Source organism: Girardinichthys multiradiatus, chromosome 8 (genome assembly GCF_021462225.1).
Source record: "Girardinichthys multiradiatus isolate DD_20200921_A chromosome 8, DD_fGirMul_XY1, whole genome shotgun sequence".
NCBI lineage: Eukaryota > Metazoa > Chordata > Actinopteri > Cyprinodontiformes > Goodeidae > Girardinichthys > Girardinichthys multiradiatus.
Window position 1 is genome coordinate 3,712,319 of NC_061801.1, and position 23,974 is coordinate 3,736,292.

The 23,974-nt window shown below is 42.3% G+C and overlaps 1 protein-coding gene across 6 annotated transcripts in view; it reads right to left on the bottom strand.

Moving 5' to 3' along the window:
- Positions 1-23,974, bottom strand: part of syk (spleen tyrosine kinase) — a 116,075-nt gene that overhangs the window by 61,506 nt on the left and 30,595 nt on the right. For 3 of the 6 annotated variants that reach the window (XM_047372471.1, XM_047372469.1, XM_047372467.1), the window contains exons 2-4: positions 12,508-12,569; positions 12,349-12,403; positions 7,518-7,703 (exon numbers count right to left, since the gene is read on the bottom strand). The gene's annotated coding sequence lies outside the window, so the exon portion shown is untranslated. Of the gene's footprint in view, positions 1-7,517; positions 7,704-12,348; positions 12,404-12,507; positions 12,570-23,289; positions 23,355-23,974 lie in introns of all 6 variants that reach the window. The other 3 variants (XM_047372472.1, XM_047372468.1, XM_047372470.1) reach the window with 2 other exon arrangements.

Genomic DNA, 23,974 nt, shown 5'->3' on the forward strand with positions numbered 1-23,974 from the left:
ACAATCCCAGAGAAGAGCAGGGGAGAGTCCTAGGGGAACCCAAAGGACATTAGCCATTGGAGAGCAGAGTGGTCAGTCCTTATGGTGAAAGGCAGGCCGCAAAGGTAATACTTGAAGTGCCGCAGAGAAAATATCTCTGCCAGCAGCACCCGCCTTGTCACACAGTAGCTCCTTTCTGCCTTGTCAAAGGCCCTGCTGAAGTACCCCGGCACTCTCCCCCCCTCTGGACCCACCTGGGAAAGGACACCCCCCACACCCACACTACATGCATCCATGTCAAGAAGGAAGGAGAGAGAGGGGTCAGCCGGAGCAAGTACTGGGGCCCCAGTCAGAGCCCGCTTGAAAAGACAGTGAAATGCCCCCTGGCACTGTTCAGTCCACACATAGTCCCGGTTCTTCTGGAGGAGTTGGAACAGCGGGGCTGCTATGCTTGCGAACCCCAGCACAAACCTCCAATAATAAGAGGCCTACCCCAGAAAACTCTTAAGATCCCTCTGCGTAGTGGGGGTTGGCCACTCTGCCACTATCTTTACTTTGTCCTCCATTGTGCTGATGCCCTCCTTCCCAACCTTGTGACCCAGAAATGTTACCTCTTGTTGCATGAAATGACATTTATCTGGATGGAGCCTCAGCCCTGCTGCTCTAATTCTCTCCAGCCCCCGATGGAGAGATACCAAGGCTGTTGCAAAAGAGGTGCCATGGACCTGATAATAACCACATAGAGGTCCAAGGACGAGAACCAGCTGGACTTGCACCCACAGCTCTGGAGGTGACAGAGCTCTGATGAACTGATCTTTTGCCAGTACATTCTGCACACCTGAGGGCAAGTGTGCGTATGCTCTGCATGTGAGGCTCTCAATGTCATTAGCCAACACACGCAAAGGCTCACCTGGCAACCTGCTCCTGCTGGTGAGTTTATTTTTAAAGCTGTCAGAATGCACACATTGCCCAAAATGCCTCTTTAATATGGCGCCGTCATTGCTGCCGCCACCGCCATATTTGCCGCCATGACCCTTCGCCGCTCCCTGGAACAATGGAGTTGCTGGCCGCGGTTTCTCACTGGCACCCAGACCCGCTTCAGCAGCCATCCTGACCATCCTGTGTGGAGCCACACAGTGAAGCTCTTGCCCGATCCAGCTTTTGCAGCTATGCGTTCCACTCCTCACTTTCCTCTTCTCTTTCTGACTTGACTCTCATGCCGGAAAATACGCCATCCATGACGCTGCTGTAGCGGGTACGGGAGATGACAAGCTAACACTACTAACTTGGCTCACAGCTCTGATCACAGATGGTTTACTTCTGACACCAGTGTAACGACGCCGACACAGTGTCCCGTTGAACTGGGTTTTTATTCAAATAACAATAAGCTGCTAATTCCGGAGGCTGCAACTCACACCTATCACGGGCCCGCACCACACATTCCCCAAAGTTTCCGGTCCCTGGTACTGCTGCACTGCCGGTCTCCTGCCCATGTGACAGGCACCACCATACGTGAGCGGAAGTCAGCATAGACATACAGAGGCAGACTACACAAACCAATATGGGCAACAATCCCAGAGAAGAGCAGGGGAGAGTCCTAGGGGAACCATCCAGCAGCCACAGTGCAGACGCCCGGGGAGCTGCAGCGACGAGCCCACAAGCTCCACAGGCAGCCTTCTACGCCTGAGCAGATCCAGCCATGGACCCAGAGACCCGAGACCCTTGGACATATCACTCGCCAGGCAGAGGCCCGACAGAGCCCGGGGGTCGAGGCCCCGGCAAGCAGCCACCAGAAGTGAGCCAGCACACACCAAAGCACCCAGCCCCAGACATGGGGAACCATAAGTACACCAGCAGGCAGAGCCACCAACAATCAGCAGGTAGTGTGGCGGGGAAGAAATAGGCTACACATTTGATGGGGGGGCCTAAACTGATACAGGAAAGGGAGCAGTCCAAGACCCAGCCTGACACAAAAAACAAACAAACACAGTCCCACACTCATGCGTACACATAAAAACACTCACACCACACACCCAACGTAAAGACAAACAATGGACATCATACACTCACTCTCACTCCCCATACATACTCTCTACTCCCAGGTCTAGGTGCCGATACCCCATAGGGGCAACCAGCCCCCGGACCCAGGAGGTGATCGCCTTCCCTCCGGGGGTGGAGACAGGCACACCGCCCCAGCACCTGAACCTGGGCTGTGCTAGCCTGGACTGGTGCCTAAACCTGAGCGACCCCGGAACCAGACCCCCCGCCCCGACCCCAGTCCCCAACACCCCCATTCTCATCCAGAGAGGGGGCCATGTACAAAAGAGGGGTCTACAAAAGAGGGGTCTACATGTTACAAACTAGCCCACCAACCAGAGCCGCCACAGGATGAAACAGTCCACTCCCCCAATAAATTCCAATCCTAACCCCATTAGCCCCCCACCCCCAATGAACCCCAACATGAATTCCCCCACAGGGCCACCCCCAACCAGGACACAGATATCAAACACATGCCCCCGAACCCAAACACCATGAATCCCCTCCCCACAGGACAGGGGCACACCCACACAGGTGAGTCATCACCGTCCCTGCCCAGATAGCCCAGGAAAGACATTATCCAGCTCTGCTCTACCATTGCCACTGAGCCGATCCAAATGTCGGTGACCCCATATCCAAGAAGAGGACACAACCCCCCACACGCTGCAGCCCCTCCACTGCAGTGTTTTTTCTTAAAACACTGTGGCTGTGTTGTTGGTTCTGAGTGAGCTGGTTTTTGTACCCGTGGATGCAGAGAAATGGTTCAGAATGGCTTTGGTGAGATTTTGAAGATGAAATGAGATGTGTGGAGCAGTGAGATTGTAACAGTGTCAGTCTGGGAGTGGGAGGAACGACCCTCTGAAGATCCTACACTCTATGGGAGTAGGTTTAAGGTAAGGGTAAGGTAAGTTTATTTATATAGTGCTTTTCAGCAACGAGACACTCAAAGCACTATACATACAATTACAATACAATCACAAAGCAAATAAACACAGATACAGACACAGAAAAACAAATCAAATGATAAAATCAAACAACAGAGGTCATTTAAAAAGTAAAATAAAATAAAGAGAATAGAATGATGGACAATAAAATGAAAGGAAAATTGGACCGAAAACTAATCATGCCTAGATGGCACAGTCAAAGGCCACTCTAAACAAATAAGTTTTTAATCTTGATTTAAAGCAACTTGGGGTTTTGGCGCTTTTACAGTTTTCTGGCAGTTTATTCCAGATTAGTGGAGCATAAGAACTAAAAGCTGCTTCTCCATGTTTGGTTCTGGTTTTGGGTACGCAGAGTAGATTTGAGCGAGATGACCTGAGAGGTCTGGCTGGTTGATACACTGACAACAAGTCTGTAATGTATTTTGGTGCTAAGCCATGAAGTGATTATAGACTAACAGAAGTATTTTAAACTCTATTCTCTGAGCTACAGGGAGCCAGTGTAGGGACTTTAGAACCGGGGAGATGTGCTCTACTTTCTTAGTTCTAGTGAGGACGCGGGCAGCAGCGTTCTGGATCAACTGCAGCTGTCTGATTGACTTTTTAAGCAGGCCTGTGAAGACACCGTTGCAGTAATCAATTCTACTAAAGAAGAACGCATTAATTCGTTTTTCAAGGTCCTGCTGAGACATTAGTCCTTTAATCCTGGAGATGTTCTTTAGGTGATAGAAGGCCGACCTAGTTACTACCTTTATGTGCCTCTGAAGGTTCAGGTCTGAGTCCATCACTACACCCAAGTTTTCGAGCCTGACTGGTGGTTTCTAGCTGTATTAACTGAAGCTTTGTGCTAACTTTTTAACGCTCTTCCTTTGGTCCAAACATTATTACTTCAGTTTTGTTTTGATTCAGCTGTAGAAAATTTAGGCCCATCCAAGCATTGATTTCTTCTAAGCATTTACCCAGCGCTTGAATGGGTTCATAGTCACCTGGTGACATCGTGACGTATAGCTGTGTCGTCTGCATAGTTATGATAACTTACGTTGTTGTTTATTAAAATCTGAGTTAGGGGGAGCATGTAGATATTGAATAGGAGGGGCCCTAAGATGGACCCTTGGGGAACGCCATATGTGATTTTTGTGGTCTCTGATGAAAAGTTACCTACTGACAAAAAAAGTCCCTGTCCTTCAAGTAGGATTTAAACCAGTTGAGTGCTGTACCAGAATGGCCGACCCAGTTTTCCAGGCGCTCTAATAAAATGGAGTGATTAACAGTGTCGAATGCTGCACTAAGGTCCAATAATACCAGCACTGTGGTTCTTCCACAGTCTGCATTTATACGGATGTCATTGAACACCTTGACAAGAGCAGTCTCTGTACTGTGGTGAGTACGGAAGCCTGACTGGAAGACATCAAAGTGGTTGGTCGTTGTTAGGAAGTTGTTTAACTGCTGAAACACAGCTTTTTCAATTATCTTGCTGATGAAGGGGAGGGTTGATATAGGCCTGTAGTTCTGTAGTAGCAGCTTGTCCAAGTTGCTCTTTTTCAATAGAGGTTTGTTAATTGATGTTTTTAGGGCCTGGGGAAAAACACCTGACAAAAGGGACATGTTTATTATTTGTGTTAAATCAGATGTTATAACAGGCAAAGCTTTCTTAAGGAAAGCTGTGGGTAAAAGATCAAGACAGCAGGAAGAAGAGCTCAGTTGCTGTACGATTTCTTCTAAGATTTTGCAGTTTATTTGGTGAAATTGGGAAATTTTGTCAAAATCAGTTCTAGTTGGAGACAACATTGGTACTGGAGTTGATGTGGATGTGCTGACTGCCCCTCTGATCTTTTGGGTTTTTTCAGTGAAGAATTTAGCAAATTCATTGCAGGCCCTTGTAGAGTGGAGTTCAGATGCTACAGTTACAGGAGGGTTTGTTAACCTGTCGACTGTGGCAAATAATGCACGAGCATTGTTATTGTTTTTGCTGATGATCTCAGAAAAGAAGGATTCCCTTGCATTTTTCAGTTGTAGGTTATATCTGTATAGTCTCTCTTTATAGATAATATAGTGAACCCGGAGTCCAGTCTTTCGCCACCTGCGTTCAGCTTTTCGACACTCCCTTTTTTCACTTCTGACTGGTGGAGCACTTCTCCATGGAGACATTTTCTTCCCAGAAACGACTTTCACTTTAATTGGAGCAATTGAATCAATGATGTCCGAGATTTTAGAATGAAAGTAATCTACCAGCTCATCTACAATGTTACAGGGCAAAGTGGAGGTAGAAGAGTAAATCTGGTTAAAGGTTTCAGCAGCACTGTTTAAAGTTCCTTTAATGCATGCAGGGGCAAAAAAAGCTTTCCCTCTCATGCATTATAAAAGCATCCTCCCTGAAAGAGGCAGGCTAAGGTTTGTCAGGTCCAGAAACTTCTTTAAGAAGTTAGAAAAATACTGCTGGATGAAGTGTTTGAGTTTAAATGGCCCTCTAATCTTCTTAAAAGATTTAAAAGCAGCCAACTTTCTTGTAAGCAAACACGCATACTCAGCTAAGGTTTGTTGGGACCTGAACTTCGTTAAAGAGGTTCAAAAGATACCGCAGGGGGGGAAGTGTTTGAGTTTAAACAGCCCTCTAATCTTCTTAAAAGATTTAAAAGATGCCCACTCCCTTGTGAGGAACAGCTGTGAGAATATGAACGTGTAACATCAACTGGCCAGTGTACATTAGTGTGAGTCAAAAACATTGAGCAAGCGGACATAGCATATGGGGAACACGTTAAACTGATGGACATTGACTAACAGATGCTAAGGTAACTGATGTTAGCTCACTGAATAAACTCTACTGTGAATAAGCTTTGGTGTCTAAGAGATAAAGAAATAAGCACTCATTTGGACCAGGAAACGGTGCTGCACCACCTGGTTGGCCAGAGCGTATGGAAGTATATGTTTGTGAAGTGAAACAATGACTAAGATATCACGAGAAATGAGTTCCCTGCCTAGCAAGCATGGAAAACAGGGAGGGAAAGTATATTAGTGAGTTTTCCCCACAAATATGCTTTACCAGTTTAAAACAACAGTTTGATGGAGCGTTTTTGGGTCCCAAAATATGAGCAATTTTGAGCCATTTTAACAATCTGTTTCTCCAGGTAATGGCTAGTTAATACATTAATTATAAACTGTCCAGAAGGTTTTTTAGTTTTCAATCTAGAAAAATTATATTTGCCTTAATGTTATTTTACTAAATGTGATAGCTAATTAAACCCCATTAAGAATCACTTATCCAGAAAGATTGATTCCCATTCAAGATAATATTTCTTTAAATATTATTTTACTAAATAAGGACAGCTAATTAAATACAATTGGTAATCAATTACCCAGAAGATTGTTTCCATTCATCAAATCATTCTTCAAAATATAATTTTCTTAAAATAATTTTTTATCTGCTCTTCTGATTCTGCATTGTTTTGGGTTGTTTGGAGGTATACCTATTATCGTTGTTAGTTAGTTCTAAGACTAACTTACCCTAATTTCCAGATTCCTCAAGAACAATCTTGGTTCTCAAACATAGATAAAACTGAATGGTAATATTGCATGTTTTATTGGTGTTTTTAAACTACTTTTATTGATTCCCTTGTTCCTTCTTTTGTATATAGCTCATTCATTTCTTTATTCATTCATTTTGTTCAGTAGCTTTTGTTGAATTATTCTAGTATAGTAAAGAGTTTGTTAACTGAAATATGTTTAACTTGGAGTTGAATTATTTTTGTTAATAAATTCTTGCATTTTAAGAAATTGTGTGAATTTATTCCATGTGTGTGCAGAGTTTTGCTGTTCAGTAATGCCAGAGCTCGATTCACCCTTTTCTCTGTCCTAATACCCCCGCCATATTGGGCTGGTATTCCCAGGACAATATTTAACAGACCGGATTGTTAAATATATTTAATCAAATAAGCATAATATTAATTACAACACCAGTGTGACGATTCCAGTCAGTGATCAATCAATATATCGCAGTATTTAGCAGTAATGATTTGGGGTGACATGTCATCTGATGGTGTTGGTCCACTGTGTTTTCTGAAGTCCACAGTCAATGCAGCAATCTACCAGGAAATCTTAAGAGCACTTCATGCTTCCTTCTGCTAATAAGCTTTATGGAGATGCTTATTTTGCTTTCCAGCTGGACTTGCACTGCACAAAAAGTGGGGTTTTTGTCCTTGTAAACTGCCATGAATCCTGCTAATTCCTGGCAGTTATTTGCCGTTTACAGCACTGCACATTCGCATGTACCTGTGCCAAAAATTGTTGGAAATTTTCTCACATAAGCAGCATTGGGTGGGGGATTACCAGCTGGCAGGAGGTGTTAACGACTCCACCTACCATTTAAATAGCAGCAGCTGACCAATGGGGCTTCTGAGTCATTGGATGAAACAAAAGACATCGGCAATCATCAATCAAATGTGATTGGTTGGTAGATCTGTCCCTCTTGGACACCCTAAGCCTTTGTAAATACAGATCTGGGTAAACCCCTGCCAATAAAAATGCAGCACCTACTGAAGAGTATTTTCATGTAATATAGCCTACATGTTACATGTTGTATTCATGCCATGCATGCAACATAGGTCACTGAGGTTCTGGCTGGAGATATTTGGGGGGAAATCCACCCTGGCACACCCTCTAAGCTGCCCACTTCCTCATTGGACAGATGGTAGCTCCTTTCCAGAGTGACACGTCCTCTGCTGCCAGTACACTCTTCTTTGCCTACAGCAGCTGTTAAGACAAAACAGAACAGAGAGTCATTATGCATGCTTACAAGAATCAAGACTTTTATTGTCATTAAAAGACCATAATGAAATTTTATGGGGACATAACATACAAAAACACCCTTAGAGAAACATTAGAAGGACTCGGTGGACGTGAGGCGTGGTAAGGCATATTCATCACTTCCTGTTTTCACTGTTGCACTCGGTGGATTGTTTGGTGTGTGAAGGCTCTCTCGATTGATCTGATTTCTCTTTACTGTGATATCTCTGACTTGTTCTAATACATAAGCACGTTAAAACACATATTTTCTGTTGCTACATTTAACGTTTGGGGACCCTCCGTGTCTGACATGGTTTTTCAAGTAGTGTTAAGGGGTCTCTAGCTCAGCGTTAGCTCCACCATGGCTACCTGTTCTGTTGCTTCTCTCTCTGAGTCTCCTCCTCTCTCCTGCTCTCTGTGTCAGATGTTCAGCTAATCTTCTGCCTCCTTTGTGATAATGGTACCTGTGATAAATGTAGCATTTTTGTAGCTTTGGAGGCAAACAATTGGAGGCCCAACCAGTAGGTAGCAGAGGCCCATTAGCCAGCCGCTATGGGGAGCCACTGAGGGTAGCTCCCCATAGCAGTTCTTCAGCAGAGCCCACGCAGCATGGCCTCAGACCGGCTGAGTGACGTTACGTAGAAAACATAGGCCCAGATCCCAGCCTGCAGGTCGCCACCAACCCATCTGTGTTTCTAGCAGATTTTCCCCGTTCAGTGACACACTGAGAAGCCAACTGTGGTAATTGGCAGCTCCATAGTCAGAAACGTGGTACTACAGACACCAGCGACCCTAGTCAAATGTCTACCAGGGACCAGAACGGGCGACATCAAATCCTACTTGAAACTGCTGGCTAAGGATAAGCGTAAATACAATAAAATTGTTATTCACGTTGGCGATAATGACACCCATTTACACATATCGGAGGTCACCAAAGTTAGTGTTGCTTCGGTGTGTAAGTTTGCCAGAACAATGTTGGACTCCGTCATTTTCTCTGGTCCCCTCCCTGATCTGACCAGTCACGACATGTTTAGCCGCAAGCTGTCATTCACCCGCTGACTGTCTAGGTGGTGTCCAGAAAACAATGTGGGCTACATTGATAATTGGCGAACATTTTGGGGAAAACCTGGTCTGATCCGGAGAGACGGCATCCACCCCACTTTGGATGGAGCAGCTCTTCTTTCTAGGAATATGGCCGAATTTATCAGATCTCCAAAACTCTGACAACCCGGGGTTCAGACCAGAAAGCAGGGTTGTAGTTTAACACCCCTCTCTGCAGCTTCTGTACTGTTATCTACCCATTACCCTATTAAGACTTGCCCACAGCTTAAATTGAATAGATTAAAAAATAATCTAAAACGAGGAAATCAGGAAAATCACATAAAAATTATAGAACTCAGACTAAAAAGAAAAATAAAACAATTAAATGAAGACCTCTCTCTTCAAAGACTTTGCTAGTTAATGACTTGATTTGTGACAATCAGACTGATTTATTTTGTCTCACAGAAACCTGGCTGCAGCAAGAGGATTATGTTACTATAAATGAGTCAATTCCTACTAAATATTGAAATTTTCACATACCTTGAAATACTGGACAAGGAAGAGGAGTAGCAACCATTTTTCAGTCCGATTTATTGATTAGTCCCAGACCAATTAATAGCTACAACTCTTTGGAAATATTTAATCCTTAGTTTTCCTCATCCAAGTTGCAAAAAAACTAAAACCACTTCTGTTTCTTGTTTTGTACCGTCCACCAGACCCTTCTGTTAGATCTCAGTGCTGCATTTGATACAGACGATCACAATATTCTCTTAGAAAGGCTGGAATATGCTGTAGGGATCATGGAAACTGTGCTAGGCTGGTTTAAATCGTATTTGACAGATTCCTGTTTGTTCATGTAAATGAGAAATCATCTTCAAACTCCAGGGTTAATTGAGGAGTACCTCAAGGTTCAGTGCTTGGGCCAATTCTCTTCACTATATATACTTCCAATAGGTAAAATTATCAGGCAGCATAGGATAAATTTTCACTGTTACGCTGATGATACTCAGCTTTACTTATCCATAAATCCTGACAAGCCCAACCAGTTAGACAGAATACAAGCATGTCTTGAAGATATAAAAACTTGGATGACTTTAAATTTTCTGCTTCTAAATTAAGACAAGACAGAAGTGGTCATCTTTGGACTGGAGTCTTTAGAAAAGAAACTGCTTAGTCATTCACTTAACCTGGATGGCATTAAATTCACCTCTGGTAATAAAGTAAAAAGCCATGGTGTTATTTTTGACTAGTACATGTCATTTAAATCCCATATTAAACAGGTTTCTAGGATTTCCTTCTTTCACCTCCGGAACATTGCCAAAATTAGAAATATCCTAGTGATATCCTAGGAGTGACGCTGAAAAACTAGTCCATGCATTTGTTACTTCAAGGCTGGACTACTGTAATTCCTTACTATCAGAATATCCACAAAATGCAGTTGAAAGCCTTCAGCTGATTCAAAATGCTGCAGCAAGAGCTCTGATGAAAATTAAAAAGAGAGATCATATTTCCCCTATTTTAACTTCCCTTCATTGGCCCCCTGTTAAATCCAGAATAGAATTTAAAATTCTCCTTCTCACATATAAAGCCTTTAAAGATCAAGCTCCACCATACATCAGAGATGTGATTGATCCATATATTCCTAACAGAGCACTTTGTTCTTAGACTGCAGGTGTACTGGTGGTTCCTAGAGTCTTTATAAGTAGAATGTGAGGCAGATCCTTTAGTTATCAGGCTCCTCTCCTGTGGAACCAGCTCCCAGTTTTAGTCCGTGAGGCATAAACCCTGTCTACTTTTAAGGCTAGGCTTAAACTTTCCTTTTTGATAAAGCTTATAGTTAGAGTGGCTTAGGTTATCCTGACCTATCTCTGGAGTTATGCTGTTATAGGCTTAGGCTACTGGCGGACATAATGATCACTTTCACTCTCTTTGCTACATTCTCATACTACTCTCGAATTTTGCATTATTTGCTGTTATTTCAGCAACTTAATGTTCTCTTGATTTTCTCTTCCTAGAAGCTACACCTGGTGTCACAGTATGTCTCTTGGTTCTGTATTTGTTCACGTTTTAGTTAGGTGGTTGCTGTCCAGTATGATTAGTCTTTGAGTTCCCGTTCTGGTGTTTTATTTTTTAGGTTATGTTCAGTTTATTGTATGTGGTTTTGATTCTGTAATTAGTTACGTTTAGTCAGGTGTTTTTTCTGTTACTGTTTGGTTAGTCCTTAAGTCCTCGTTTCTGGGTTCTGTTTCCAAGGTTCTCTTCTGTTGACTGTGTTTGTATTATCATTATTATTATTATTATTATTATTATTATCATTACTTATAGATCTGTTTCCCCCGTGTTCTGGTCCCTGGATGTGTTTACAGTTTTGTTCTTCGTCTAGCTCCTCCATGTCCTCATTTGTCCCTCTCTGGTTCACCTGCCCTCTCTGCTTCCCTGCCTCCTTGTCTCACCTGTTCCCTGTTCCTCTGATTACCTGCCCTATTGTTTCATGTCCACCTTTGTCTGTATTTAAGTTTGCCTTCGTCCTTTGTTCCACGCGGTGTCGTTATGTCTCTTCCATGACCTCGTGATATGTCCTTTGGGTTACGTCTTCCACGTCTTGTTGGAGCTTTGGATTTACCCTTATTTGGGTCCTGTTTTCAACGCCTGTATCTGGACAGTTTGTTGCCCTGAACTTGCCTGTAAGTAAGCGCTGAGAATTAAAGAAGGAGTTATCTCACTGATCCTACTCTGCTCTCTCCGTACTTGTCTGCCTCTAGTCCACCACAAAGATACAGCATTATGACTCCTGGCCTGATTCTGTATCTACTTGTGACAGCTTCTTGGAGGCAGCATCGTCCAAGCTTCTGCTGCCAACAACTTAATGCTCACCTTCTACTGATGATACACTTGACCCACAGCTGCCCTGGGGCAGAATGACAGAAGTGAGGCGGCCATACAATTGGCACCACCAGGCCGTCTGACCACCATTGCCCAAGGACACAACAACAAAGATGGACGGAGCAGAGGTTCGAACCGGCAACCCACCGGTTACAGGACGAACATTAAGTTTGTCACTCAAAATACATAAATCATAGATTAATAAACAGAAACTATAAATAGTGTTATTGACCAGGGCATAGCTTAATCATCGAGTCTCTTCAAAATAATATCAAACTGACCTACAGTGGACTGGAAAAACTAATTACAAATACTAACTGTAAATAAATTACTTATTACTAAAGTTCATAATGACATATATTCCCAACGTAAACATCCAAATACCACTGACCAACAATATAATCTAATAAATTGTACCCGCTTCCTTCTTGATTGACAGGGGACTGAACTCTTAATGGCTGTCACCCTATCTGCAAGATCTGGCTGACTGTGCCGGAGGTTCCGGCATACCATCTCATAGTAGGTCTTGCATGCAGCCAGAAAACAGTTTTGTACGCTATAAATAAATAGTGTCACCACATTACATATGTAAACAACAATATTCAAGCAAAAAATTATACATAAACCACAGTAATTGATACTTATACTCGATGGCATCATTGTCCACACCAGGTAAATCTGGACTTACCTGCAGAGTTCCTACCAACACGGATGTAACCACCATGTTGTAAGGTCAGCACAGTCTGTAAAAACAAACATACAATTAACTGAACTCAAAAAAATATATACATATATTAAATTATTTACTTTCACACAGTAGACTGTATGCTTTGTTAATGATTCTTACTCCTGCCGAGGATCATAGCGGCTGTGATCCGAATTTGAGCTGTACAGGTGACGGACGGCTTCCTATGAGAATAGGTGAAACAAAAAAAGTGACTTTGTTAACATTTACTGTGAACATGGACTGCCACAGACATGTTTTCGAATCATCACCTCTTGTAAACTGTTCAAGGTAGAGACATGAGCCTTGTGCCGATTTATCTTCAGACCTTGCTCACAATTCAAGATTTATTTTTATACCTTCTACCGTTTTGTCATAAGATAGGTTTTTGTCAGAGTACCAAATCTGTCTTTCCTAAAAAAGCTTAAAATCTAAAAATTTCTAAATTATCGACTTTTTTTTACAGTGTCACATCTCCTACACAGATTATTGTAGACACATGAAATTCTTCAGGATTGTCCACCGATGCCTGCTGATACCTACTGTTCAAAAATTGTTTTGGATACCTGTTGGAAGATTTGTACATAAATTATCATTGCTTAGTTTAAAAAGGTTCTTTATCCTTATGATTTACCATTAAAAGACATTTTCATTTATTTAGTTTGTTGAACTTTGAAAGAAGTGGTTTGAATACTTTTCACATTTATTTTTGAAGTACTTTTATTAACTATTAACAGAATTCTATGTTTCTGCCTCTCTTCTGTCAGTGTCTCCTGCTTGGACACACACGCATGCGGACAAACACATGCACACACACAACCATAGATTACATTCATTATTCAGAACCAGGAAGAAAACTCCACCACAACCAGGTCCAAATCTCCTTCAGAACCAAGAGGAAACTTCCATTAGAACCAGGTCCAATATCCTTCAGAACCCCGAACAAAACTCCATCATAACCAGACCCAAACTCCATCAGAACCAAGAGGAAATCTCCATCAGAACCACGTCCACAATCCATCAAAACTTAAAACAAATGTCCATTAGAACTAGACCCATACGCCATCAGAACCAGGAACAAATCACCATCAGAACGTCATATAAATCCTCATCAGAACCACATACAAACATCCATCACAACAATGTCCAAACTCTATCAGAATCAGGAAGAAATGACCATTAGAACCAGAAATAACCTAGTACAAATCTCCATCAGAACCATGACCAAACCTCTATCTGAACCAGGTCCAAAGTCTATCAGAACCAGGGAGAAAACTCCACAATAACCAGGTCCAAATCGCCTCCAGAACCAGGAGGAACTGTCTATCAGAACCAGGTCCAAATTCCATCAAAGCCAGGAAGAAACCTCTATCAGAACCAGGTCCAACATCCATCAGAACCTGGAACAAATATCAATCAGAACTAGACTCAAACTCCATCTGAACAAAGAGGAATTCTCCTTCAGAACCAGTTAGGAACCCTCCATCAGAACCAGGTCCAAACTCAATCAGAATCAGGAAGAAAACTTAATCAGAACCAGACTCAAACTTCATCAGAACCAAGAGAAAATCCCCATAGGAACCTGGTACAAATATCCATCAGAACCAGTTAGGAATCATGTTGGCTAACACTAGCATATTGGCTATAAATTCCATTCAAACTGTTAATTTAGCCCTATAAGTGAAAAGAGGCCTAAATGCTAACATTAGCTTAAATGCTAACAATAGCATCTAGGCTAACACTAGCATGTTGGGTAACAGTCACTCCATTCAGTTCATTTTCATTTAGCCCTACAAGTGAAAATTAGCTCAAATGCTAATGTTAGCTTAAATGCTAACACACACACACACCCACAGACACCCATATATCCCTGTTTTGCTAATGTTAGTATTTAAGCTAACATTAGCATTTAGGCAATTGTGTGAATGCCTTCAGCATTCACACAATTGAGATCCTATTTCTCTTTATTCTTTATTATTCCATCTTCTTCTTATTATTCTGGTTACTTCCGTACACTTTTTCATTCGCTTCTCCTTCTGCATACTTTCTGCTATTTTAACCGTTGAAATTTCACAATTTTCAGCCCTTTCAGGACCTTCCAGCTATGACCTTTGGTATTTATACCTTTTATACTTTTTAAAATATTCAGCTTTTTATGTTTTTTTTGCTCTCATTGAAATGAATGGAAAACGGCAAAAATTCCACTAACACTTCACTCTTTTTGCCATTTAACTACTTCTGCATACTTTCATCTAGAAACACCATTCAACTTTTAAAATGGTTTCACAACCTTCTGCTATTATTGTATAATTAAATTTTTTGATATCTTTTACAGTTTTTCTACAATTTTCAGTCAAACTTTATTACACTTTTTTCAGATTTTCAGTTTTATAATGTAATCCAATGACGGAATGTTCGTGTCGCTAGAGTGTAAACTCTAGGTTTTTGAATAACCTGAGAAAGAACGAACAAACTGTCCTCACACGCTCAGTTTTCACTCTGCCTATACAAATTATACATCAAAACATAGGATGCTCTTTTGCGATTAAGAAAATGTCACCCTCATTGACGTGGGACTAACAGTTTTCTGGCAACATGCCCCAAAGCAACACAAACTCAACACACCCTTAATGGGAAACCTATAGGAATTTCAGAAAAAATCAAGAGCAAACAATCATTAAACTTTCGAATTGCGGCCTCTCGTAAACCGTTCGAGGTAGAGACATGAGCCTTGTGCAGATTTATCTTCAGACCTTGCTGGCGCTCACAGTGAAGGAATTTTTTTGATACCTTTTATCGTTTTGTCATAAAAAAGGTTTGTTTAGGAGTACCAAATCTTTCCTTCCAAATATCACTTGAAATTGAAAAATGTCAAAATTATCCATTTTTCTACACTGTCACATCTCCTACACAGATTTATGTACACATGATCTCCAGGATTGTTCACCCATCCCTGCTGATACCTACGGTTCAAGATTTTTTTGAATACCTTTTATCGTTTCCCCGTGAAGTAGGTTTGTTTGAGAGTGAAAAATTCACCTTCACTCAGGTTAAAAATGGTCAAAATGATACACTTTTTCACAGGGTCACACCTCCCAGACAGATTTCTGTAGAAACCTGAGAAGCTCCATGATTGTTCAGCAAGGTCTGCTGATTCATACGGTGCATGAATCAAATCGATAGCCCTTATAGTTTCCGAGTTATTAGACGTTGTTCGAGAGCATGCTAAGGCATTTTTGTGTTTTTCCCCATTTTTCCCTTTGTTGTCACCTAGTGTTGTGCCTTTAATATTATATTTTCAAGAAAAATGTGTTAATATTTTTGTTCCCCTGTGCGTTGAGAAAAATAGAATGACATCGATAGTCCTTACGTTTTCCGAGTTATGGGCGGTAGTTCGGGAGCATGCGCCTCCATGTTAAAAGCCCAGGCCAGGGGGAGACGATAGTGAGGTGCTGCATTAGAAATGCTGCAGGTGTCAAGTTACAGACACTCTTTGCTGATTGGCTGATTCATTCCTCACTGTTCTATTTATAGCTCTGTGCATCTTCCACTGTATATGTCTGTATGTGACTCTGTTTTTCAATCTGCCTCTCTTCTCTCCCTGTCTCCACTCAGACACACACACACAAGCCCATACACACACACACACACACACATTCCTTTTTTACTGTCTTTGTGAGGAGTTTGCATTGACTTCCATTCATTTTCATTCATTTCTATGGCCTAAACATGACCCGACCCCTAACCCTTTGACCATCTTCATAGGAGGCAACTACATGGCGGCCATTTTGTGTTGAGTACTTAAACAGCATGTACTGCTGTTCCAACAGCTAGACAACAGTGATTAAATTTAAAAGGCAATTTCATTGACTTTTGCATGTAGGCTGTTATCACATCAGAACCTGGAACAATTCTCTATCAGAACCAGACCCAAACTCCATCAGAACCAGGATCAAATATCTATCAGAACCAGACCCAAACTTCATCAGAACCAGGAGGAATTTTCCATCAGGACCAGTTAGTGACCCTCCACAGAACCAGGTACAAATCGCTTTCAGAACCGGGAGGGACCTTCTGTGAGAACCAGGTCCAAACTCCATCAGAACCTGGTACAAATCTTCATCAGAACCATGTATAAACCTTCATCTGAACCAGGTCCAAAGGCTATCAGAACCAGGTAAAAACTTTCAGAAGCAGGAAGAAAACTCCACCAGGAACCAGGTTCAAATCTCCTTCAGAATCAGGAGAACCCTTCTATCAGAACCATGTCCAACACTCATCAGAACTAGATCCAAACTCCATCAGAACCAAGAGGAATTCTTCATCACAACCAGTTAGGAATCCTCCATCAGAGCCACGTCCAAACTCCATCAGGACCAAGAACAAATCTCCATCAGAACCAGACCCAAACCCTATCAGAACTAAGAGGAATTCCCCATCAGGACTAGTTAGGAACCCTTTATCAGAACCAGGTCCAAACTCTATCAGAACCAGGAAGAAACCTCAATCAGAACCAGGTCCAACATCCATTCAAACCTGGAACAAATCTCCATAAGAACCAGACCCAAGCTCCATCAGAACCAAGAGGAAATCTCCATCAGAACCAGTTAGGGACTCTCCACCAGATCCAGGTACAAATCACCTTCAGAACCAGGAGGAACCTTCTATGAGAACCAGGTCCAAACTCTATCAGAACCTGGCAAAAAGTTTAATCAGAACCAGGTATAAACCTGTATCAGAACCAGGCACAAACCTGTATCAGAACCAGGTCAAAACTCTATCAGAGCCGAGGAGAACCATCCATCAGAACCAAGTACAGACTTCCACCAAAACCAGGGAAAAAATCTCCATCAGAACCTTGTAGAAATCTTCATCTGAACCAGGAAGAAACCTTAATCAAAACCAGGTTCCAACTCCACCAGAACCTGGCAAAAATCTCCATAAGAACTTTGAACAAACTGACACTAGAACCATGTACAAGCATCCATCAGAAACAGGTCAAAACTCTATCAGAACCAGGTATAAATCTTCATCAGACCCAAGAGGAACCCTCTATGAGAATCAGGAACAAACCCCCATCAGAACCAGGTCCAATCTCTATCAGAACCAGAATGAAACCACTACTCTGTGACTTATAATGATAAGAACATCTCCATAGGTCCCAGTGGAGCATCAAAACAGCGACCATTTGATGTCAGCTACTTAAACAGCTTCTACTGCTGTTCCAAGACCTGAACAAGAGTAAATAATTTTAAAGGGCAATTTTATAGACTTTTGAATATAGGCTGTAGTAAGCATTAGCATTTTAGCTCATTTTAGCTTATACGATGCTTTTTGCATAGTACATGGGGTAAATTAATATCAGCTTTCATGCTAGTGATAGCCAATATGCTAATGTTAGCATTTTAGCTTCTCTTTCTCCTCTCTTCTCTCTTAGCTGAAGAACACTTTTGCCTTTTTTAGGCAGTTACAATTGCTGAAAGTTGTCACCCTTATGCTGAAAATCTGACCTTACGCTCAATTTTTAGGACTTCATCGGTCCTGTGACTGACATCTGGGCTTCCTCTCCATGTGGTTCTTATGTCAGCTATTGCGCATGCACTGAGTCTGTTCCCGCTTCTTTTCACCCTGTGACCCTGTGCGACCGCTAACGGTAAAGCTTTCTAAAATCATGTCAGCTTCGAAGGGTGGGTATAAATGGCGTCATATCACAGCATTCTTCTCGGTAAACACGAATCGGGTGACGGTTATTCCACTAATGACGAGGAGCAAAATGACGGGTCTGCAGCCGGTAATAGCACTGTGTCAGTCATTGACATGGATGTCATTTCCGCTGTTGGAGGGCTTAACAAGCAGACGAAGCGGAGGTTTGGCATTGATCCAGTATGGTAATACATTGATATTGATACATTGATAGTTTTATGGTCATTATTAGCCATTTATGATGTACATTTTCCATGGGAATGCCTACATTACATAGAACATAAATGCACATTACATGAAAACATACAAAATGCACATTACATAAAATATACAGGGGTTGGACAATGAAATTGAAACACCTGATTTTAGACCACAATAATGTATTAGTATGGTGTAGGGCCTCCTTTTGAGGCCAATACAGCGTCAATTCGTCATTTTGGGAATGACATATACAAGTCCTGCACAGTGGTCAGAGGAATCTTAAGCCATTCTTCTTGCAGAATAGTGGCCAGGTCACTACGTGATACTGGTGGAGGAAAACGTTTCTTGACTCGCTCCTCCAAAACACCCCAAAGTGGCTAAAACATATTTAGATCTGGTGACGGTGCAGGCCATGGGAGATGTTCAACTTCACTTTCATGTTCATTAAACCAATCTTTCACCAGTCTTGCTGTGTGTATTGGTGCATTGTCATCCTGATACATGGCACCACCTTCAGGATACAATGTTTGAACCATTGGATGCACATGGTCCTCAAGAATGGTTCGGTAGTCCTTGGCAGTGACGCTCCCATCTAGCACAAATATTGGGCCCATCACTGATCCACCCCCATGCTTCACTCTGGGCATGCAACAGTCTGGGTGGTACGCTTCTTTGGGGCTTCTCCACACCGTAACTCTCCCGGATGTGGGGAAAACAGTAAAGGTGGACTCATCAGAGAACAATACATGTTTCACATTGTCCACAGCCCAAGATTTGCGCTCCTTGCACCATTGAAACCGATGTTTGGCATTGGCATGAGTGACCAAAGGTTTGGCTATAGCAGCCCGGCCGTGTATATTGACCTTGTGGAGCTCCCAACGGACAGTTCTGGTGGAAACAGGAGAGTTGAGGTGCACATTTCATTCTGCCGGGATTTGGGCAGCCATGGTTTTATGTTTTTTGGATACAATCCCCGAACATCCCTTTCAGACAGCTTCCTCTTGCATCCACAGTTAATCCTGTTGGATGTGGTTTGTTCTTCTTGGTGGTATGCTGACATTACCCTGGATACCATGGCTCTTGATACATCACAAAGACTTGCTGTCTTGGTCACAGATGCGCCAGCAAGATGTGCACCAACAATTTGTCCTCTTTTGAACTCTGGTATATCACCCATAATGTTGTGTGCATTTCAATATTTTGAACAAAACTGTGCTCTTACACTCCTAATTGAACCTTTACAGTCTTCTTTTACTGGTGCAATGTGCAATCAATGAAGATTGGTATCCAGGCTGGTCCAATTTAGCCATGAAACCTCCCACACTAAAATGACAGGTGTTTCACTTTCATTGTCCAACCCCTGTATGTGCATGCAAACACTAATTAGTAATGCATTTGAAAGTCTGATTAAATCATAAATTAGTGTTTTTTTGAAGGAATATTTTTGCAGTCTCTGTATGTCTTATCAGCCTCCAAGATTGAGGGGGGAGAAAGGTGTGGAGTGACGTGTCATGCACAACCCTCATCAGAGGCAGCCTGACACGATATGCCAAGTCAACCCAATATCAGAGGCTCTTGCTATGGTTGCTACTATGAAAGCTTCTGAGAATACTAGTGTATATCCCAGTCATTCCAGAAGCAGGTCAATCTGGAACGAATGGCATTCTTGGCAGCGTTGCATGAGATGTACTGACTGACCAAAAACAAAGTAGCTCACACCACAACATCTCCTAGTCTTTTGGATGTGATGAAGGGACTGGGGCTGTCATACCTAATTCACTTGAAAAAGGTTACTTTTAATTAATTGCACATGGTATTGTTAAGGGAAACAACTTTATTTTTAATTTAATTTATTTATAATTTTGCTGTTTTACTTCAAAAATTAAAGCGAATCTTTGAAAGCCTTTTTAAATTGCATTATAAGGCCATTCTCTTTTCAAAGAAGAGTACTTTTACTCTCGTAGGCGAAATATACTTTATTATATATTTGCCAATTTTATTTCTTGCTCTTCCAGGGTGATAATGCAAAATACACATCACACTACCTAAACGTCAGACATGAGGTTAGCTCCATATATTTTTATATTCAGTGAACAAGATAAGGTCTTTTTAATATTACATAGATAAGCAATTCAATATTCTCCTCCACATATTAACCTCTCCCATCTCTGTTTAACCCCTAATGGAAGCACACTCCAAACTATCATTCACCAGAGCAAGCTCCCCTGCAGCTTGTTGTCTTAGGAAATCACCATGAGGAAATTTCTGTCTATGTTTTTCACACACGAGAATCACCTGTTGTTTTGGGTTTTTCCTGGTTGCAGAAACACAATCCTCACATCGAGTGGTCTGAGTCCCAGATCAAAGCCTGGAGTTCCACCTGTCTCTGTTCACCTGTATAAAGTCCGCCATTCCACCACCAACATTATCCATAACTGTGAACTCAAAATCCTCCAGAAAGTTCCGCCTATATATCACAATACCCAGAAAGCATTCAGCTAAGATCTTAGACTCTCCCTTTCACCACATTGCCCTTACAACTGCTCCATAGATCTTCTTGGTGCCGCACTCCCATCCACTCGACCTTTTAAGCTCTCATGCTAGTAAAGGGAACCACAGACCAATACTTCAAGGACTCCCTGAATGCAGGCATATTTCGCCCTTCTTCCTCTATGATGGGCGCAGGATTTTTCTTTGTAGAGAAAAAGGATAAGTCCCTCAAACATTGCATTGACAATCGTGAACTGAATAACATCATCCTTAAAAACAAGTATTCTTTGCCTCTGGTTTTCTCCTCCTTCGAAGCTGTCCAAGAACCAGCAGTTTTTTCCACGTTAGATCTGCGCAACGCTTACCATCTCATCCATATAACAGAGGGTGATGAATAGAAAACTGCTTTTAAAATTCATGGGACATTTTGAGTATCTAGTGATGCCTTTCGGCCTAACCAATGCCCCTGCTGTTTGTCAGGCATTAGTTAATGACATTCTCAGAGACTTTCTTAATCACTTCGTTTTAGTCTACCTTGACAACATCCTTGTATACTCCAAAGATCTTCAAGAACACAGAGTTTATGTTTGGCAGGTTCTCCAAAGACTCCTCAAGAACCGCCTTTATGTAAAAGCAGGTAAATGTGATTTCTGGACTACATTTTAGAGGGTGGACAGGGAAAGAACACCCGAAAAGATCAGAACAGTTCAGGAGTGGCCCACACCTACGATCAGGAAACAGCTACAGCTTTCCCTAGGTTTTGCCAGCTTTTATAGAAGATTTATTCAAACAGTCTCATCGGAGCTCACTTCATTGCTCTCACTTCCATAAAACAACCATTTCTTTGGTTATCAGAAGCCGAATCTGCCTTCTCTGAGCCTAAAAATAAGTTTTCAGGCACTCCTGTTATGGTTCATCCTGACCAGACCTCCCAGTTTATCCTTGAGATTGATGCCTCTGACTGGGGTGGGTGCTCTGACTGTGGGGTCTCAAAGATCACTTTCTGACAACAAGACGCATCCATGCTCTTACTTTTCCAAAGGCTTTTTCTCCCGCAAAGACAAATTGTAGTGTTGGGGAAAAAGAGCTGTTAGCTATTAAACCAGCATTAGAAGAATGAAGACATTGGCTTGAGGGTTCCGAACTGCCCATAGTCATCTGGACTGATAATAAAAACTTAGCCTACATCCAGTCCGCAAGACGCCTTAACCCCCACCAGTATTGCTGGTCCCTATTCTTCTCCAGGTTCACCTTTACCATCATCTATAAACCCGGCTCTCATAATAGCACACCTGACACTCTCTCCAGACAGCTCTCTGCTGATGATGAAACAACCAAACCCGAGTCCGTCCTACCTAGAAACTCCACAATCTTAACCATCTTCTAGCAAGCTCTCCATCTGGTACCTGATCCGGGAGATAGTCCTCCTGGTCAACTGTACGTTCCTTCCTTTTTTCGGTCTAAAGCTATTCACTGGGCACATGCTTCTCGCTTCTCTGGTCATCCAAGATTCAGCTGTACCATTGGTCTCCTACAAAGGTATTTTTGGTAGCCATCTTTAAATAAAGATGTCGTGGAGTATGTAGCTGCGTGTCATGTCTGTGCCCAAGGCAAGAGCTCTTACCGACCTCCTTCTGGTTTCCTTCAGCGCTCACGTTTCCCAGCAGACCTTGGTCCCACATTGCTCTCGACTTTGTCACCGATCTCCTTACCTCTAACAACAAGTTCGTAATACTCACCATAATGGATCACCTCTCTAAGGCTTGTCACCTGGTTGCCCTCTCCAAACTTTCTTCAGCCCCTGACACAGCCAGGCTTTTTATCCGACATGTTTTTCATCTCCGTGGGATTCCAACCGAGATTCTATCTGATGGGGAACCCCGGTTTATTGCCCGGGTCTGGAAGGATTTCTGTTCAGTCTTGGGGGCTACCAGTCAACTCACCTCAGATTTCCACCTCTGGGGCAATGGATTATATGAACGCATGACTCAGAAACTAGAGAGAAACACTTTGAGATGTATATGCGCTTCTAACCCTGCCACATGGAGTCACCATATTCACTGGGTCACACATTTCTGCAGCTTCTGTTTTTTTTCCATTCAAAGTCTCCCTGGATAACCAGCCTTCTCTTCTTCCTTCCACTTTTCCTGACCAAACCTTTCTGTCTGTCCGTTCCCACCTTCACCATTGTCGAAGGATGGAGCTAAAAGAACCACCAGCTAAAAGCGCTCTCCATCACACATCTGTACAAAACATGAGGATAGCCGACCCCAAGTGTATGCCTGCCCCCATATACTCTCTGGGACTAAAAGTGTGGCTCTCAGCTAAGGATTTCCCTCTCAAGTCCTGCACCTCCAAATTATCACCTCAATTCTTGGGACCTTTTGAGATATTGTCTGTCATCAGTCCCTCCACGATTTGACTTCCTTCTCATCTCCGTGTCAACTCAGTGTTTCATGTCTCCCAGATAAAACATGTTCACTCCTGCCTCGTTTCACAGGTGCAGCTTACCTGGTGTCTGCAAAGAAATCTACGCTGTCTTTCCTGTCCACCCTCCCTCGCTCCTTGGATTCCATCTGTGAATGAGAAAACCCATCTTCAAAATCCCAAACACCTGTCAAACCCAGTTCAGTGATGTGACTTATTTTCACCTAACTGTTCCCCTCCAGTGGCCACCTGGAGATCTGTCTTGAGTCCAATAGACCACTTTCTCTCTCCTATCGTCTTTGAAAAAGACTGAACGTGAAAAAAACCTCTTGGTGTTATTTTTGACCAGAATATGTCATGTAAATCCTATATTAAACAGGTTTATTGAATTTCCTAGAAATTACAAATATTCTGTCCAAGAGTGACTCTGAAAAGCTAGACCATGCATTTTTTACTTCAAGGCTGGACTATTGTGTTTACTGTCCGGATGTCCACAAAATGCTGCTAAATTACTCTCCAATTAAGCATTATTTGCTGTTGTTTCTTCTAACTTTATGTTCTATCTTTTTTATTTTTTTATTTTCCAAGAAGCTACACCTGGCCTGGCTCTGTGTTTAGCTGTTACACCTTCCTGGAGGGGGGCATCGGCTGAGCTACTGCTGCCAACAACTTAATGCTCTCCTTCGACAGAAAATGCACTTTGCCCTGTGTTTCAGTATTTAACCAAGTTTCTCACCTAGACATAACTATTGGCTGAGCTTTAGCTGCC